At 41.7% G+C, this 19,137-nt stretch overlaps 1 long non-coding RNA gene, 1 other non-coding gene and 1 pseudogene across 2 annotated transcripts in view; 2 read left to right on the top strand and 1 right to left on the bottom strand.

The window, feature by feature from the left end:
* Positions 1-19,137, bottom strand: part of LOC141568885 (uncharacterized) — a 65,609-nt gene that overhangs the window by 9,838 nt on the left and 36,634 nt on the right. The gene's annotated exons all lie outside the window — the stretch shown is intronic.
* Positions 323-3,746, top strand: LOC148756492 (large ribosomal subunit protein uL16-like; annotated as a pseudogene).
* LOC141569038 (small nucleolar RNA SNORA70) lies at positions 3,100-3,221 on the top strand. Its single transcript, XR_012492432.1, has one exon. It is a non-coding gene; the product is annotated as a small nucleolar RNA SNORA70 (small nucleolar RNA).

The following is a 19,137-nucleotide window of genomic DNA, read 5'->3' on the forward strand; positions in this document are numbered from 1 at the left end:
CCAGAAGATGGAGGGAGAAGAGAATTAAGAAACAAGGCGCAAAGCTTCCTACGGAAGGCAGAGGTCTGCATTCCATTTCTGCCTGGTAGCGGAGTGACCTTGAGCAGCAGGTTACGTATGTTTCTAAACCTCATTTCCTTATCCTTGCCAGAATACTAATACATGTCTTTACAAAGAATAGTTGTACGCTAATATTTATGCAGAAACTGGAATGTAGTAGGTAGTCATTCAATGGTAACTATTGTTTGTGCTGCGAGTGGTGAAAAGTAGGGATGCTTTTTCCTGATGTTTCAGGGAAATTAATCATTTAGTGGTAGGAAGGATGGATCGGAGGAAAGGCCCAGAGATCCACGTAGAGATAGTGGTTCATAAGTGAAGTAATGCTGCTTCAAAATTTAGTGGAGATAACAGGGACCGAAAAGAAGAAAAAGGAAAGGAGGAGACTTGAAGGGAGACCCAGCGGAGCAGAAGATGATAACTAATGGAGAAAAGCAAGGACTCACTAATAGGACTCACTTTTAAGGAAGAGGTGGGGGGGGGGCGCTGAGAGAACAGAAGAAGAGGGGGCTGATGAGGAAAAGGGTGGTTGGTTCCACATGGAAACCCTGATCATAAAATGCAAATGCTCTATATTTAGTCAACAAACATATCTTGAGCACTGACAGTGTGTCAGATACTAAGACTAGAAATATGAGCAAGCCTGGTTCCTGCCTCCAGGGACTTAGTCGTATCAATGGGAGCAGCAAAGACATCAACAAATGCATGCAGTGAAATATAACAGATGCTTTTCTTCACAGTATCTGTCCGAGTAGACTGCAGATCAAGGAAGTGATCGATTTCAACAGACTGCAAGGACGAAGTCACTCGTGAACTGAGTAGATGTCCTCCAGGAAGACTGTGGGGGGGAAACATACTCCACATGAAGCAGGAGCATGAAAAAAATAGCAATGAGTGAAAAGCCATGACGTGGTCTAGACTTATCAGTCGTTCTGATACTTAGGACTATCAGGCCCAGCGGCTGGACCTGAGGCTGGAGATGGCTACAGGAACAAAGCGTGGACAGCAATGTGGGCCATCCATAATACAGAAACAGGGAAGGAGCAAGAAGCGTGTTGTGTTGGGGGTGTTGGAACCCTCCAAGAGAAGGCGATAGGAGTTCAGAACATGGATTTGGTGGCAGACGTATAAGAGGAGAGTTTGGGTGGAAAGGATCAAAGACGAGTCTTCCTTTAAGGTGGGAGGGAAGGAAGAATGAGAAGACAAAGACATTTTGCAGTAGGCACTGGGGAACTGACAGGCTTAGGAGATCTACCCTTGACCTTTCTAGAAAAGTCAGAGGCAAGGGCATTAGTGAAAAAAAAAATAGGGAAGGGGGAAGAGTGATCCAGCCAAGCTATATTGATGAAGGGGGCGGGGGGGTGAAGAGTATAATTACTAATATCAGGAATTAAAGAGGAACTATTACTACATTTCCTACATCAATGAGAAGGCTAATAACATTATGAACAACTTACACAAAGTGGACACATTCCTTGAAAAATACAAGTTACTAAAACTGACACAAGATAAAATAGAAAAATCTAAATAGCCCTGTAGCTATTTAAATAAAGTGAATTTGCTGCTAACCCTGATACTAAAACCTGACAAAGATGTGACAGAAAGAAGGCAAAGAAATGACAAACCAATATCCCTCCTGAACATAGATCAAAAATACTAAACAAATAATTAGCAATTAAAATCCAGCAAGATACAAAAAAAAGTAATATGTCATGACCAAGTGGATTTATTTTGGGAATGCAAAATTGTTTGAACACTCAAACTCATTAATATAATTCATTATATTAACAGAATAAAGAAGAAAAGTCATACGATTGTTTTTATAAAATCCAACGCTTGGTCATTTTTTTAAAAACCTGAGCAAATAAGGAATAAATTTCTTTAATCTGACAAAGGACATCTATGAAATACCTACAGCTAACATCATATTTAATAGGATTTAATACCCATTACCCCTAACAGCAGGAACAAAGCAAGATTGTCCATTCTCACTACCTCTATTTAACATTTTATTAGAGGTTCTAGCTAGACCAATAAGGCAAGATAAAGGAATAAAAGGCACAAAGATCAGAAAAGAAGAACTAAAATTTTATGCACAGATGACACAATTATTTTTGTAGAAAATCCCAAATGATCTATAAAATAGCAAGTAGAACTAATAAATGAATTTAACAAAGTCTCAGAATAAAAAAGCAATACTCGCAGATCATTGTATTCCCATATACCAGCAGCAACCCATCGGAAAATGAAAATTTTCAAAATTTCATGGACCAAAAAAACATTAAAAATACTTAGGAATAAATTTAGCAAAAGATTTGTAAGACCTACATAATGAACACTACAAAAATAAAAATAAAAAATATACTGAGATGATTTAAGGAAGATTTAAGTAAATGTCCCTGTATGGGAAGATTCAATATTGTTCAAATATCAGTTCTCTCCAATTTGATCTATAGATTCAACCCAATCCCAATCCCAATTTCCAGCAGGCTTTATTTGTAGAAATTGATAGGCTCATTCTGAAATTTGTATAGAAATGCAAAAGACCTAGACTATCCAAGGCAATCTTGACAAAGAAAGACCAAGGTGGAGGCCTTATACTACCTAATTCCAAGGCTTTCTATAAAGCTAGTCATCAAGACAGAATGGTAATATAGAGACACATAATGGAACAGAATAGAGAGCTGAAAAATAGAACCACGTTTAGAACCACATGGTGATTTGATTTTCAATGAGAAACCAAAGCAATCCTATGGATAAAACAGTCCTTTCAACAGGTGTGGTTGAAATAACTGGCTATCAACATGGGAAAAAACATGAACATTGAGCCCTAACTCACACAATCCATAAGATTTAGTTTGAGGTGAATCATAGATCTAAACATAAAGGCTACAACTATATATAAAGCTTCTAGAGTAAAACATAGGAGAATATCTTTATAACCTGAAGATAGGCAAAGATTTCTTAGACAGGAGGCAAAAACTAATCATTATCAAAGAAAAAAAATGATGATTTCAATTTCACAGAAATGAAAGCCTTTCCTTGCTCATTAAAAACATAGTTAAGAAAGTGACAGTGTGCAATGGCTGCAAACAGCAGCCTCCTCAGTAGTAGATGCAGCCTGTGGCTTGTATGAGTTACCCTAAGGGACCTTGGAGAGCACCCTTTCCAGTAGATCTTCATGTCTGACCTCATGCTATCCCCAATCTAGTCTCTAGACAGGTACAGTAAGTCCTCACCTAACATCATCAATAGATTCTACAACTTGAAGTGAAATGACATATCATGAAACAAATTTTACAGGAGGCTAATTGATATAAACAGCAGTTAAGTTCCTATGGCATCTCAACATTATAACAAAACAACATTACTCAAGGACCTTCTGTATTCAGGGTGCCTTTGGAAAGCCCACGGGTACAGTGGCCAGGGCCCACGCTGGCGAATGCATCATGTCAATCCTCACCAAGCTGCAGAACAAGGAGCAAGTGATTTAGCTCCTCCACAAAGCCAAGTTCAAGTTCCCTGGCTGCCAGGAGATCCATATCTTCAAAAGGTAGCACTTTGCCAAGTTTCATGAGGATGGATTTGAAGACCTGGTGGCTGAAAAGAGGCTCATCCCAGATGGCTATGGGGTCGAATATATCCTGAATCATGGCTCCCTGGACAGATGGCAAGCCCTGCACTCCTAAGGACTTCAGCAATGCCCCCTCCTTACTCGTGCCCACCAATAAATCCTACTTCCTGTTCAAAACAGAAAACGAATGGCAGATCACAGTCTAGGAGGAAATATTTGCAAAACATGCCTGCTAAAGGATTTATCCTGCTAAAGGATATCAAGTGTGTATAAAGAACTACAACACAATAATACAAACAACCCACTACAGAAAAAGGCAGAAGATTAGAACAGACCTTTCACAGTAAAGTGGGTGTACTGAATGTATGCCTAACCTATCACCCAGCAATTCCACTTCTAGGTAGTAAGCCAAAAGAAAGGAAAGTATTTGTCCACAAAAAGACTTGTAGAAGAATATGCATAGAAGATTTATTCACGGTAACCCTTAACTGGAAACAAGACCAAATCAACTGTCCATGAACAGAATGGGTAAACAAATTGCAGTCATTACAGGCTGCTACAAAAGAAACACAGCACTGACACGTGCAACAAAATGGATGAACCTCAAAAACATGATGAGTACATACTATTTCCTAATCGATTCCATTTATGTGAAATTCTAGAACGGTTTTTTTGTTTGTTTGTTTTGTTTTGCTTTCATGAAAACTGACTGCATCTGCAAGATGAGAGAAGTGATGGACTGAAAAGGGACCTGAACAGACATCCTGGGTGATAGAAATGTCCCGTATCTTGATAGGGATTTGGTTTACACATGTGTAAGCATTTGTCAAATCTCCTCAAAGCATACATTTATAATTTGTGCATTTCACCATTTCACTGATGTAAATTTAACACACACACACACACACAGACATGCAACCAGAGCAAATACTGAATTCTATTATAAAATCTAATTGAGTACTTGATTGTGAGTAGTCACAATTCTTTCCAATTTCCTATATGTTTAAAATATCATCTTGTATCTTGTATCTGCATCTGGGCTGGCCACGGATGGAAAAAACTCAGAATAGCCTTGAGGGGAGGGCAGAAAGGAGTTGTCAGACTTTCCCAGGGGTAATGAGGGGTTCAGCTCGGGCTCTATAGCCCTTGTGTAAAGAAGTCAGTCAGCATGTGTCCCAGGGATTCTATTGTCAACAGTCGCCCCCAGACAGCATAAGCATCCCTATGTAAGAGGATGTCTGGCGGACAGAATGGTTACATTACATTTTGCATCTCCCAGTGGAGAGTGTCTTCCCCATCGGACCAGAGGTTCCCCAGGGCAGGGACTGGGTCTCCCCCCTCTGACTAGGAGATTACTTTCAGCAGAACCTAGGTCTTTCCCATCACACCAGGATTTTCCTTAGGCTAGAGGTTACGTCTCTTCCATCAGGTTTGGAATTCTCTCAGGATGGGGACTAACTCCACCATCAGACCAGAACATTTGGATATATCTGCCCTATAATAGAGGCTTCTCAGAGGACTGCCAATAGTTTCTCTGTGTTTCCCCAACGACTCCCACTAAGGCTCTGCAGGATGAGCACACTCGGCAGAGAGTGAGGGAGCAGTGATTGACAGTAGGAATGCTCTAACTTCAGTCATCCCAGAAGCTGACACTGACTTATACGGGTTTCACATTTAGCTGGGGAAACGGAACATTAATTCACTGTGGTGACTGAAACTTTACACACCCTACAGTGCAGAAATTCTAACTCGAGTTTCCCCCAGCAACTGTAGCTGGGCAACATCAAACCCAGGCATTGGCAGGAGATCATAATGTTTAGCAGCTCATTGGGTGAGAGCACAGCCGCCTTCGCACACCTGGGCCCACAGGAACTAAGGGTGGGGTGTACCCAGAGAGCCAGAAAACAAGGGATGGTGCTAAGTCTCCAGGAAGAAGAACAGGCAAGAGAAGAGAGGGGAAGAGCCAAAGTGTGTTCTCTGCTTCCCTTATTTAGAGAACACCATCAGACAAGTAGTATGTCTCCCCCATATCTCATTCTCTCTCTCTCTCTCTCTCTCTCTCTCTCTCTCTCTCTCTCTCTCTCTCTCCCCACCCCCACTCCCATGACTACACAGACGCACAGCTTAAACTATGATTTGTATTCACAAGGGTGAATTCCCTAGCAACTGATGATACATTTTTCAAGATGTTGCATGAATGAACACTAGAGTAGATGCCTGGCTGAAAATTGGAACAAACTTAGTCTTTGTATGGTATACAAGATGTATTTATCTCTCATCCTTCAAGCCAATCTCCCCAGAACCTCTTCACCCACCTGTGACCCCTGTCAGTTTGACTCACTTCCAGATTTTATTTGGGATTCAGTTTCTATTATGATGACACAGCTTGTTTTCATGAGTCTGGGTGAGATGGACAGAGGGCCATCAAGCCATCATGAGAACTCATCTTCTATTTTCTATGTCAGAGTTTTTCAAAATGTCATCTTGTGTTGCTTCCAGCAATAGCAGACTAGGTAACATAAAAGTCTTTTCACTGAAAAACAACTAGCTCCTTAAAAAAAAAACTAAGTGCATTTCTGGGGTCAACATAAGAGAAATATGTAATAGTCCCATCCATCCCCCCAAATTCACTGAAATAAGGGCAAGGAACAATGAGCAGCAAGGCAACTCAAAAGGCCGATGTTGGAACAAGACAAGGACACCTACTTTCACCACTGCCGGTGAACAATTAGACAAGAAAAATAAATAAAAGGCATCCAAGTTGGAAAGCATGAAATCAAACTATCTCTGTTCATAGATGACATGATCCTATATATAGAAAATCCCAAATAATCCACAAGAAAGGTACAAGAGCTAACAATTCAGCAAAGTTGTAGGGTGTAGAATCCAAACAAAATATCAGTTGGGTGGCCAGATGGCTCAGTTGGTTAGAGCACAAGCTCTCAACAACAAGGTTGCCAGTTCGATTCCCACGTGGGATGGTGAGCTGTGCCCCCTGCAACTAAAGATTGAAAACAGTGACTGGATTTTGAGCTGAGCTGCACCCTCCACTAGATTGAAGGACAACGACTTGGAGCTGATGGACCCTGGAGAAACACACTGTTCCCCAATATTCCCCAATAAAATTTATTTTATATATATATATACACACACACACATATATATATGTATATATCAGTTGTGTTTCTATACACGTGCAATGTAGAAAGGGAAATTAAGAAAGTAGTACCATGCACAGTAGCATACGAAAAAATGAAATATTGAGGAATAAATTTAACCATGGAGATGAAAGACGTATACACTGAAAACCACAAAATATTGCTGAAAGAAATTAAAGAAGCCTCAAATAAATGGGAACACATCCCATGTTAATGGATGGGAAGATAATATTGTTAAGATGCTTATATTGCCCAAAGTGATCTACAGATTCAAAGAAATTCCAGTTAAAATTCCAATAGTTTTTTTTTCCAGAAAGGGAAAGTCAATCATCAAATTCATATGGAATTGCAAAGGACCCTGAACAGCCAAAACAATCTTAATACATAATAACAAAGCCAGAGGACACACATTTCCCCAATATCAAAACTTACTACAAAGCTGCAGTACTTAAGTACTGACATAAGATAGACCAATGGAATAGAACTGAAAGTCCAGAAATAAACTCATACACCTATGGCCAATTGATTTTAGACAAGGGTGTCAAGTCCATTTCATGGGAAAGGAATGGTGTCTTCAACGAATGGTTCTGGGATAACTGGATTTCCACATGCATAAGAATGAAGTTAGACCCCCTACCTCCCAGAAAATACAAAAAAATTAACTCAAAATGTATTATTGACTTAAATATAAGAACTTAAATCATAAATGTCTTTGAAAAAACCATAGGGTAAAATCTTCATAACCTTGGAATTGGCAATGGATTCATAGATAAGACCCCCAAAGCACAAACAACAGAAGAAAATATAGATACATTACGCTTCATCAAAATTAAAGATTTTGTTCATGAAAAGGCATTATCAAAAAATTGAAAAGACAACCTACAGAATGGGAGAAATTATTTGCAAATCATTTGATAAGGGTTTAATATCCAGATTATGTAAAGAATTCCTAACACTAACAACAAAAAGAAAAACAACCCAGTTTCAAAAATGGAAAAAGGACTTAAATAGACATTACTTCAAAGAATATAGACAAATGGCCAATAAGCACATAAAAAGATGTTCAATATTATTAGTTATTAGGGAAATGCATATCAAAACCTCAAGTTATTATTTCATATGTACCAGGGTGATGGTAATAATAATAATAATAATAACAATAATAATAATAATAATAAATGGGAAATAACAAGTGTTAGTGAGAATTTGGAGAAATTGGAATCCTTGTGTATTGCTGGTGGGAATCTAAAATGGTGCAGAATCTGTGGAAAACAGTATGCTGGTTAAGTTAAGGAACCAAAAGTTAAACATAGGATTACCATATGACCAAGCAATTCCACTCCTAGGTGTATATCCAGAAGAATTGAAAATAAAGATTCACACAGATATTTGTATGCCAATGTTCACTGCAGTAATAGTCACAACAGCCAAAGGTGGAAACAACCCAACTGTCCATCTGAAGATGAATGGATAAGCAAAATGTGATATATACATACACTGGAATATTATTTAGCCATAAAAAGGAATGAAGTTTTGATACATGCTGCAATATGGACAAACTTTGAACACATTATCCTAAATGAAATAAGGCAGACACAAAAAGACAAATATTATATAATTCCTCTCATATGAAATATCCAGAAAAGGCAAATTCATAAAGATCGAGAGTAGATTAGAGATTACCAAGGATTGATGGAAATGGGAAATGGCGGCGGGCTGGGATGGGGGGGTGTTGTTATTGCTTAATGGTTACAGAGTTTCTGTTTGGGGTAATGAAAAAATTTTGGAAATAGATAGTGATGGTTGCACACCATTGTAAATGTAATTAATGCCACTGAATTGTACACTTAAAATAGCAAAAAAAAATTTTTTTTACCACAATCACTATATTTTGCCACAGTAAAAAAATTGTAAGGTGGGAGTTCCCTGTGGGCATGTGCATCAGTGATGAGTGGGAATGTTAAGCCTTGGAGCAGGGAAGGTGGAGAAACCAATCCAAGACTTCTTTAATCTGGGTGCTCAAAGAGAGTTAAACTGGTTGCAGGAGAGTAACATTCCCTGGTTCCTGAAAGAAGCACATGCAGGTCTTCTTTGGAGGAAAGTATCCTAATTTAGGCCCCTCAGATTCTCACGGACTATGCACAGATGAAAATGAACTCATAATCAAAGATTCCAAACATAGAAAAATAAGCCACTATGAGTGGAAGTAAGCAGAAGCAATCAACAACAAATTCAAACTCTCAAGAACCTCAGGTGCTGGAATTATCCACTAGCATGTAAGAGCCATGAAAGCAGACATTTTCATATGTTTTGTTTACTGCTGAATCCCCAGCTTCTATAATAGTAACTGGCACGTAATAGACACTAAATAAATATTTGATGAATAATCAGACATAAAAAACAAAGTAAGTAGGTATGAAATATTTAAAGAAATATAAAAACCACAAAAATGAGCAAGCAATAATAGACCATAAAATTATCAAAAATATTTGTAAAAAGAACCAAATAGAACGTCTCGAAATGGATACAGAAAATTAGACACAAGCTAAAGAAAGAATTTAGTATACTGGCAGATCAACTTGATGAAATTATTCAAAGAGAGAAGGTGCTGGAAAATAATGAAAGAGGGGAGAAGAGATATGAAAGACAGAATCAAAAGACCTAACATTCATTTAATCAGGGACCCAGATGAAGAAGATAGAGAGAATCAAGCTAAGTAAATATATGAGTAACAATGACTGACATTTTTCTATAGGTGATAAAAGAAATACATCCAAATACACTGGAAGCACAAAAAATGTCATGCAGGATTTTTTAATTTACATTAACATGCTTTTACACTGCTGTGAAATTACAGGGTACTAAAGCTAAAGAGATCTTAAAAGAGCTACAGAGAAAAGATAGATCATATACAAGAAAGCTAGAGTTAGATTGACAGTAGACTTCTCATAAATAAAAATGCAAACCAAAACAGTGGATTGTCTTCAAAGTGTTAAGAAAAATAATCATCAATCTAGAAATGTCTACCCTGCAAAACCATCTTTCAAGAACAAAGGTGAAATAAAGATATGGGCAAATAATCAAAGTATTAGAACATTTACCACTAATAGAACTTTACTATAACAACTTCTCAAAGATCTACTTCAGGAAAGAGGAAAATGGTTCCAGAAGGAAAATCTCAGATACATATTGGATTGGTTAGCAAAGAAATTGATGCAAATGTATATAAAGTAAACATTGTCTTTTGAGAAGAATAACTGTTATAATGTCCAACGTGGGGATTAAAACAAAAGACTGACCAAAAGAACTAGGCAACATTAGTATGTAGACGTTTCCTTTTGGATGTCTGGAGAGAAAAAGGTTGACAATATTGTTATGTCCACACTGAAACTTCAGAAGTTGAGGAAAACATCAGTTTAAGTGACTCTTAAGCTTGTTTCTCTGTGAGGGAGCCCATAATGAACACTTTTTATTCAGATCTGTCCATTGAATTGTGGTGAAGTTCACCTTCAAAAATCTCAGTTTCCTGGGTGGGCCTTTACCCCATCATATTTCCTAACCTAAGACATCATCTGGACATAATAAATCTAAATACGTATACTGACCACATTTGCATTGTGCTTCTATTGACATAGTTTATTTCTAAATCTTCCTTTTTGAAGATGAACAAAAATTTAACCTTTAAAAACACTTTAAAAATAATTAAATCTCACGTACATTATAATTTATGATATTATATACATGCTATGATCACCCATACCAGATTCACCTGGGCCACTTGTTAAACACACCCCTATATTCCTGACAAATCAGGATCTCAAGAGGTGGGATCTTCCCTTTAAGCAAGCTTTTTCAATTCTTCTCCCAGGCGGAAGGCTGAGACCCACAGCCATAGAGTGATAGAGGAGGACAGGGTACCATTATGAGTAGAGAAGAGGCATTGAGAGATGTCATCAATCCTTGAGAGAAGGCTGGGGGTACACATATATCACCACAGGAGATATTGGTGGAGATCTCACTGCCAAGTAAACTCACCTGTTCTCAGTGCCATTTGTCCCCCCATCCCATCTCAATCCCACTGCCAAGCATGCACACACAGACACACACACACACACACACACACACACACACCCTATATTGTGCAATGTTAAAAGACCAGAATTATAGGAAGGCAAATAACTATTTACAGGTGTCACCTCCAAATAAATAACAATTATAGCCACACTGGGGGAAGGGTACCTATTGTGTAGATCCTTGGGTTTTGCTCTAAGCAATATGGAAAGCCACTGGAAGGTTTTGTAGAGGCAAGATGTGAACTGACTTATGTTTTTAAAGAACCACGTTGCAGACCAGGAGGGAAGTGTGAAAACCAGTCAGGAGCCTATTGAAATTACCAAGTGAGAGGTGATGGTGATTTGACTCAGGATGTAGCAGTGGAGGTGGGAAGAAGTAGGCAGATTCTGAACACATTTTGTAAATCATGCCAATAGGATTTACCGACAAAATGGAATTAGTATGTGAGAGAAGGGGCAGAGTCAAGGATGACACTGAGGATTTTAGCCTAAGCAAAGGATGGATGGAGTTGGCATTTACAGAGATGGGGAGACAATGGCAGGAGCACATTTAGAAGGGAGAAAATCAGAAGACTATATTGTGACATGTTAAGTCTGTCTGTTAGATATCTAAGAAGAATGCTGAGTAGGCAACTGAATACATGGGTCTGGCGTGAGATATGTGTCAGAGATGAGGAAACTTACAGATTCAGGTCTAAGACACTTGCCCAAAGTCACATGGCTAAAAAGTGGAAGAACCCCAGGACAGCCCAGGAGCGCCTGACACCAAAACCTGGTTCTCAACCTCTGGTTACACTGCTTCCCCAGTCACCCAAGGTGAACCAAGGCTTGGTTCTTGAGGGGTGAGAACAGTGATGTTTTCAGGCTGCTGACTCAAGGCCTTGATGACTGTAATTCTCTCTGTCCCAATCTGAATTGTGTCCAGGTTAGGACTTCCTAACCTAGGTCTGTACTCCCTCTCCTATGTACTTGCCTTTCTAAGAACTCCATTTCCCAGGAAATGGGCACCCCGTGTCTTTCTGTGCATGTGAATAGAATAGAAGGAAGGGATGGTTATTGAGGGTTGTTCTTTTTGTTTTGTTTTTTTGGAAACTGTCCGGGGACACGGTGTTGCTGCTGGTGGTGGCAGCAACTGCTACAATCAGAGCTATTTCAAAGCAAAGAACTAATTTGCTGCATGAATGACTTTAGCTCAAAAGAAGAAATAAGGACGACCAGGAGTCCTTAGGGAACAGAATAATAGGGTAATTTACACAGGGAGATGAGGGAGATAGGAGAAACATGCAGGATAATTCTTTTGCATAATCTTTATTTTATATTTTTGTCCTTTTTCCCTTTGCCTCTCTGGGGGCAGAGCCTCCACTCAGAGAGGCTTCTTGGTCCATCCTATGGTTCATACCTGAAAAATAACGAATGGGCAAGGGAGACGGGCTGCTCAGGCTGGGGCAGAGAAGGTTGAGAGGTGGTTTCCTCAAGGCAGCCTCTATTGGGGGGGTGGTCTGTGGGAGGCCCTCACTGAGCCTTGGAGTTGGTGAGGGATTGCAAAGGATGACTTCAGATGCCCAGGTGAGTGCTGTGCACAGAATAGCTGCTATCCATACCAGCAGCTCGGGCTGTACCACCAGCCCCACACTCAGAGCTCACCACTACCCGTTATGAACCAAATGTCTGTATTCCCCCAAAGTCACATGTTGAAATCTGAACCTCCAATGTGACAGTATCAGGAGGTAGAACTTTTGGGAGGTAATTAAGTATGAGGGTAGAACCCTCATGAATGGGATTAGGGCCCTTATAAAAGAGACCCCAGAGATCTCTCTCTCTCCCTCTTCCCACCATGTGAGGATACAAAGAGAAGTAGGCAGTCTGCGTCTCAGAAGAGAGCTCTCACCAGAACCCAACCTCGCTGGTACCCTGATCTCAAACTTCCAGCCTCTGGAACTGTGAGCAATATATTGCTATTGTTGATAAGCCACCCAATCTCTGGTAATTGGTTGTAGCATCCTGAACCAAGACCACCCCAGAATTTTAATTTCCCAGCACAGAGAAAGAGCTGGGCTGACAGGACTCCTGGAGAGCATTTAGTCCAAGTCCAAGAAACCACCAAGGCCTGGGTTCCAGGTCTTATTCCAGTGCACACTAGCTGTGTGACCTCGGCCACATCCTGGAGCCCTGAGTTTTCTTATGCATAAAATAGGCTGTCATCTTCTTTCTTCACTGACAGTCGTGAGGATCAAATGAGTGATGCTTGACAAAGCGCTTTGTAAACTGCAAAGCGTTATAGAAATGTGAGTGACTGCTGTTATTTGTCAATAAAGAAAACTGAGTCCCAGAGAGGTTAAGTGACTCATCCAAAGTCACACTGCAAGTGAAAGCATAACAAGGGCTTGAACTTAAATCTACAATGTGTTTTCCATAGGAAAGATAGCGTCGTGTAGTGGTAAAGAATAGAAACTTTGGAGCAGATTGCCTGGTCTGCCATTTGCCAGCTGTGGGATTTTGGGTAAGTTAAGTTCCCTGTGCCTCAGTTTCCCCATCTGTGAAGTGAGGATAATAATAGCACCTGCCTCATAGGGTTGTTGTGTGAGCTTTTGAGTTAATATATGTGAAGCATTTAGAACAATGCATGCAAATGGTGTTTTAAAATTTCCAGCTATCACTATTATTCAGGAAATGTGGGCTACGCCCAGGAGACTTCAAAGCATGTGAGAATCCCCCCTTGAGGATTCTGTCAAAGACCAAGAAAGAAGAAATGAGCGTCACGTGCAACAACAGGACTTCAAGTTAGGCTGAGGTAGAGCTTCAAGTCTGGCAGAGCCAAAAGGCCCTGCCTTGGAGTCAAGAGGTCTGAGTTCTGTCCCAGTTCTGCCACCTAAGGCAATCTCTCTGTGGCCCAAGCTCCGTGTCTATAAAATGAAGCTGACAATCCTTTCTCAACTTGTCCACACTGCAGGGCTTTGATTACGCCCAAGTGGAAAGCCTCATGAACGATCAAGTTCTGTGAATATCTTCAGGTTATTCCAAGCAGTACAGATTGCTGAAATAAGTTTTGCAGGGGAAGAGGGGGAGCTGGGAAGGGTAGGACATGTCCTGCCTCGGGAAAGTGCGAACAAGAACCAACCTACAGAGTGTTGGGTTGTGATCCTTTCAGACAGCAGAAGGATGCTCAGATCTGCTGGGGCCAGTGGCCTCCCCAGAGTGGACACGAGGCAGGTGGAACAGGGTAAGTCAGCTACCTATTCATACCCCCTGCAACAGTCATGCAAGGAAACCAAGCTAAGTACATGTCTCTCCATCTTTCAAAGCCCCACATCAAACACCCCCTCCCTTCGAAAGACTGCCTGAAGTTCTCACATCTTCCTCAGAATACTTTCATTCCTTGCATAAACTGCTGATTCTCAAATAACTAGAGTAATGGGACACAGGGACATGGAAGGAAGCCCCAGAGAGCCCTGAGTCATGAGGAAAACAAATGTGTCCTCAATCCTCCGTTTCATGTTATCAGATTACTGTGGTTAAGGGAACATTGGATCTGGAGGTGCTCACTGCCCAGAAAGGGCTCGGAAATTGGGTGGAGGGTGGTGAGTGTCATTGCAGAAAGAAGTGATCTTTGGGGTGAGGATGGAGTAGGGGAGGAGAGCTGTCTCAGTTGAGCCACAGGGAGAGGCTTATCTGACCCTCTCTCATAGAATCACAGGCGTTCTCCCTTCACAAAAGAAGTCTCCACATACTCTAATCACCTCTGCTAGGTCCCTTTGCAGCAGGTAAGTATATCTCAGTCTCTACAATATTAGCCGCAGTTAATACATTAATGAGCCCCCAATAATGATATGACAATGGTTTTATTGGGATGCCTCCCCCATTATAATGTATTTGTTACTGTTACAACAGCCGTACCAAATTGGGACCTGTCTGGGGAAGGGATTGCGTCTGCTTTACTTTTACACCCCTTGAGTCCAGAGCCTGGCCTATCCCAGGTGCTCAACACAATTTTGTTGAGTGAATATGTATTGATTTAAAGATTAGAATGTGTCATTAGTTGTTAAAGACATTTCTGGATATCTGTCAACTGTACCTCTTTGCCTTTTCCAGAAATTAGGGAGCAACAAAAGCCTTACCCCACAGATCCACCTCTGCCATAAGACTGGGACAGATGGGGGGGGGGAGGGTAGAAGTCCTTAGCAAATGGAAAGGGAGGAACCCGAACTCAAAGACCCCAGAGCTGAATTTCAAATACTGACCGAGACCACGACTCACTGAACCAAGGTTTGGAGGGGCTGGGGAAGGAACACCCCAGGAATCGGTCAAGACATCTTGCTTCCTGAATCCTAAAGGAAAGCATCACTCATCTGACCTGGACACTAGGCTTCTCCCTCTTGGAGGCAGAAACATGGAAAAGTTGACTTTGACCATACTTTGCTTCCTTGGTCATGAAATTCAACCTCAGCCACAGTTTTATATCCACTGACCTTTCCCACCCCAGACCTCTGTCCATTCACCATGATTAAGCAGCCACAAAAACTCCATAAAGGCCCAGTTATTGCCACAAACAGAAGAGCAGTAGTTACTCTCTGTTACCTGTACACAAATGTTCCTACTTAATGTATAAATGCACCTAGCTCATGATTAAATGGGCTCTAGTTTTATGGCTATAGCTGTTGCGTTGCTCTGGGCTGTGGTTTTATAGCCCTAATTCCATAATAAACCTTAGTTTTAATTTTTCTCCTTCTATCCTGCAGCCAGAGTCTCCTGGGTGTGTGGGGGGAGGGAGAAGGTTTCTGCCCAATCGCTCCAGGCCACCTGTCACAGAAAAATCCTCACTCGAGCCAAACCAATCCACCTGCTCCTCCATCAAAGAAAAAGGTCACCTACCCTGTGGGGAGGAGGCCTGAGTAGCCCAGATGCCCTCCGTGTCGGAGGCCTGAGCTTTGAAAGGAGCAAGTTCGTCCTGAAAATATGCCAGGGCAGTGCCAGCTGTTCACGGCCCCAGGAGATGCCCGAGCTAGGGCAAAGGGGAGGCGGGGGTCAGATAAACAGGTCAGGAGAAGGAGGCCTGCCAGCTGGAGCACCTGACCCTAGCCATAGGCACAGCAGCATTTTAAAGAGCAAAAGGCGGAGGGTGCATTGCATCCTAAGCTCTGCTTCTGTCCGTGATGCTGATTCATGCTTGCAAACTTGGTCGTGACTGTTTTAGATGTGGCGACTCCTGTCCAACCTTCCTTTGCTTTTATTTCCCTTCTTGGTGACCTTTGAGCAATTTTTACACTGCTGCAGAATAAACAGAATCATAACTTGTGCTTCACAATGGATGCCATTGGTTTCAAATTAGTGTTGACAATTCTATCACATTTCCAACAATGTATTTTCCTTTGGGCGTTTTGGGGGCTCCTCCCCCAACACATCATTACTCCTCACATAATCCCTACACACGATGTAGAGGTGACAATTGGAGAGAAGATGACATCAGCAGGAGCTAGTGGGTGAGTAAAGTTAGTCTCAGCAGGACTGCTCCCCACCTGCGGATTTACTATTCTAGGGAGCCATCAAACAACCCTTGTGGAGCAGAGTGCAGTTGTTTGAACATTTCCAATTTTGCAAAGCCACTGGTATGACAGAAAACTCTCCCAAGAGGCATATGTGAGACCTGGAGGGCAAGGATAAAAAGGCAGAAGCCCCACCCTAGCCCTGTTCTGCAGAGAAAGGAGAAGGATGGACTTTTTCTGAGAGGGAATCTGGTATTTTACTTGCTACAACCAAGACAGCGCTGCAGATGGGAAAAGATGGGCAATTTGAAGACTCACTAAGAGATTCTTTTAAGCCAATTCTGTTCTTACCCCTGGACCTGCCATTCATTTTGGAGTAGAAGATGCATTCTGGACTGGAAACTATGATCTACCACTTGCAAGTTTGGGCCAGGTATTTAATCTCTCTGGACTTCTGCTTCCAAATCTGTCAAATGTATAACAAAAATCCCTTTTCACAAGATTCTCATGAGGACTCAATAAAAAAATAATATATGTAAAACACCCAAAGCATGATGATCCAATAAATGGTGGAGGTGGTTCTCTTCTGCCCTCCCTTCTCTGCCTCACTCTTCTCAGATATACAGATATACAAAGACTTTGAACACTTCCTCAGAAATCTAAGAAAGCAGAGTCCCCTTGAACTTCAGATTGCTGAGGCTCAAACCCTTAGGTGCTCTCAAGCTATAACGAGAGAGAAAAGTGGCCTCTTTGAGACCAGTTCTTAGGTTCTTAAGATTTTGGTGGGAAACCTTAAGGTCATGGATGTAAATCATTGAGGAAAGGACGACAGCAACATTATGGAATAGAACACCTACTCTCATCTCATGGGGGAGAAGAAAGAGCCATGTGAGTAAATGAGCTGTTCCTTTTTTCCTCCCTTTCCCCATAGTTCCTCTTCGTGACCCTTCTTCCATATAAACAGGAACGTTTGGGGAAATGGGCACCAATAGGAGTCCTAACCAACGCAACCAGGGGTGAACATTACTATTCATTTAGAGGGTTGGAATGTCCTCCAAGCTCCTTCAGCCCTGACCTGGCTCGCACAAGCTGCATGGAGGCAAGGTTTGAGTCTTGTACTTCAGCTATGTCACTCACAGATCTGATTATCACATGTGTGTTTGTCCCATGTACACACAAAACTTGACAACTGACAGATGGAAAAAAATATGACTAGCTGGGCCAGATGGGTGATTTTCATTGACCCCAAGGTCGTCAGAACCATGAATAGATCCTACTTCCAAGGGGAAACTGGTTGAGAAGATTCAAAAGGTGAAAACAACAAGAACAAAAACAAGCATATCCCGGGCTACAAAAGATGTGAGAAACTTTCTAAGTTCAATTAGCCATTTTACAGATGGGAAAACTGAGGCCCAAAGAGGAAAAAGGAGTCTTCCTAAGTCATACGGTGACCGGGTGTGCTCTTATGACTCTCAGACCTTTTTCTCATAACTCAACAGAGTACAGAGTCCTACAACTTCAATTTGATAGAGGGAGACATGATATTTATACATTTGTCCCCAATTTCAGTTTTTCTGCCCCGAGTGACATGGAACAGGACAAGATAATCCTTTTCTCAAGGCTTTCTTTGTTATAGTCTCTGCCAAACAAATTTAGAAAATGAGAGTTCGTGTCCTGGGCATGAGACTGCATGCACACACACACCCCAACTTTCTTACTGGGCTGTCCTAGAGAACGACCACCTGACCCAGAGACCTCCCCTCCAGCAAACTGAATACGCTTCTTCAGTCATCTTTTTTTATATTTGAATTTTATATTTTCCCTCTTCAGCCCCCCTAACTCCTTCAGACCAAAGACAAGGACGCTAAGGATACTCTCTTCCCCACTAGTCCAGGAATTAGCTGAGAGAGGCAGCCACAATATGTTGGAGGGTTGGGTACTGCTCCCCACCGGCTGGGTTCAGATTCCCACAGGACAAGGAGTGGTCTCCCCCAGCAGGCAGAGCCTGTCTATTCCTCTCACTCCTCAGTACTTAGGCGGAGAGTATGAGCTGAGAGGAATGGCGGTAATTATCAGAAAATTCTACTTGGACCAGGAGTCCTTTCAGGAACCAGACACCTTCCTAAAAGCGTGAAGAAAGTGCAACCCCCCGGAGTCTGAAATCTCTCTCCTACATTTGTACAGGTTCACATCCTACCTCCCACCCTCCTCATCTCAGCCCCAGGAACATCTCCATTATTCAGTGTATCCAATGTCAGGAAAGCATCTGGGAACTTGGGTGCTAAACTGCTAATTGGGGTCTGTGGCTTAGAGGGAGGGGGCGAGAAAAGAGGAGTTATTGTGCCACAGAGAGAGTGTTCGGGTTTCCTTGTGCGCTGGAGCCCAGAGACTCGGTTGTCTCTTGACCACCCTCCCTGCTGGCAGTTCCAGGTCTGCGGAGCTAGAACCAATAACCAAAGGACTCAGTATCTCAAGGTGGTAATGGTGAGGTCCTGAGAGGCAACGAGACTCCACTCTAATTCACTGAGGACAAAGGTCAGCCTAGCGGTCCTGATGCCCCTCCAAGCCATTCAGAGTTCTCAATTTTGCGTTGGGGGGAAGCCCCAAAACACCCACCTCTTAAGTACAGAAATGCAGCACTACAAGGGACTGGAAATTATCTAGTCTAATCATCTCATTTTCCAGATGCCTGGAGAGATTTGCATGGCAATTTAGCATTGACGTCCATCTCTGAAATTCAGAACTCCCAACTCCTGAGCAGGAGAGAGGCACCGTGGTAAAGTGGAAAAGGCTCT

The sequence above is a fragment of the Rhinolophus sinicus genome, chromosome 12 (genome assembly GCF_057876585.1).
Source record: "Rhinolophus sinicus isolate RSI-liver-muscle chromosome 12, RSI-T2T, whole genome shotgun sequence".
Classification (NCBI taxonomy): Eukaryota; Metazoa; Chordata; class Mammalia; order Chiroptera; family Rhinolophidae; genus Rhinolophus; species Rhinolophus sinicus.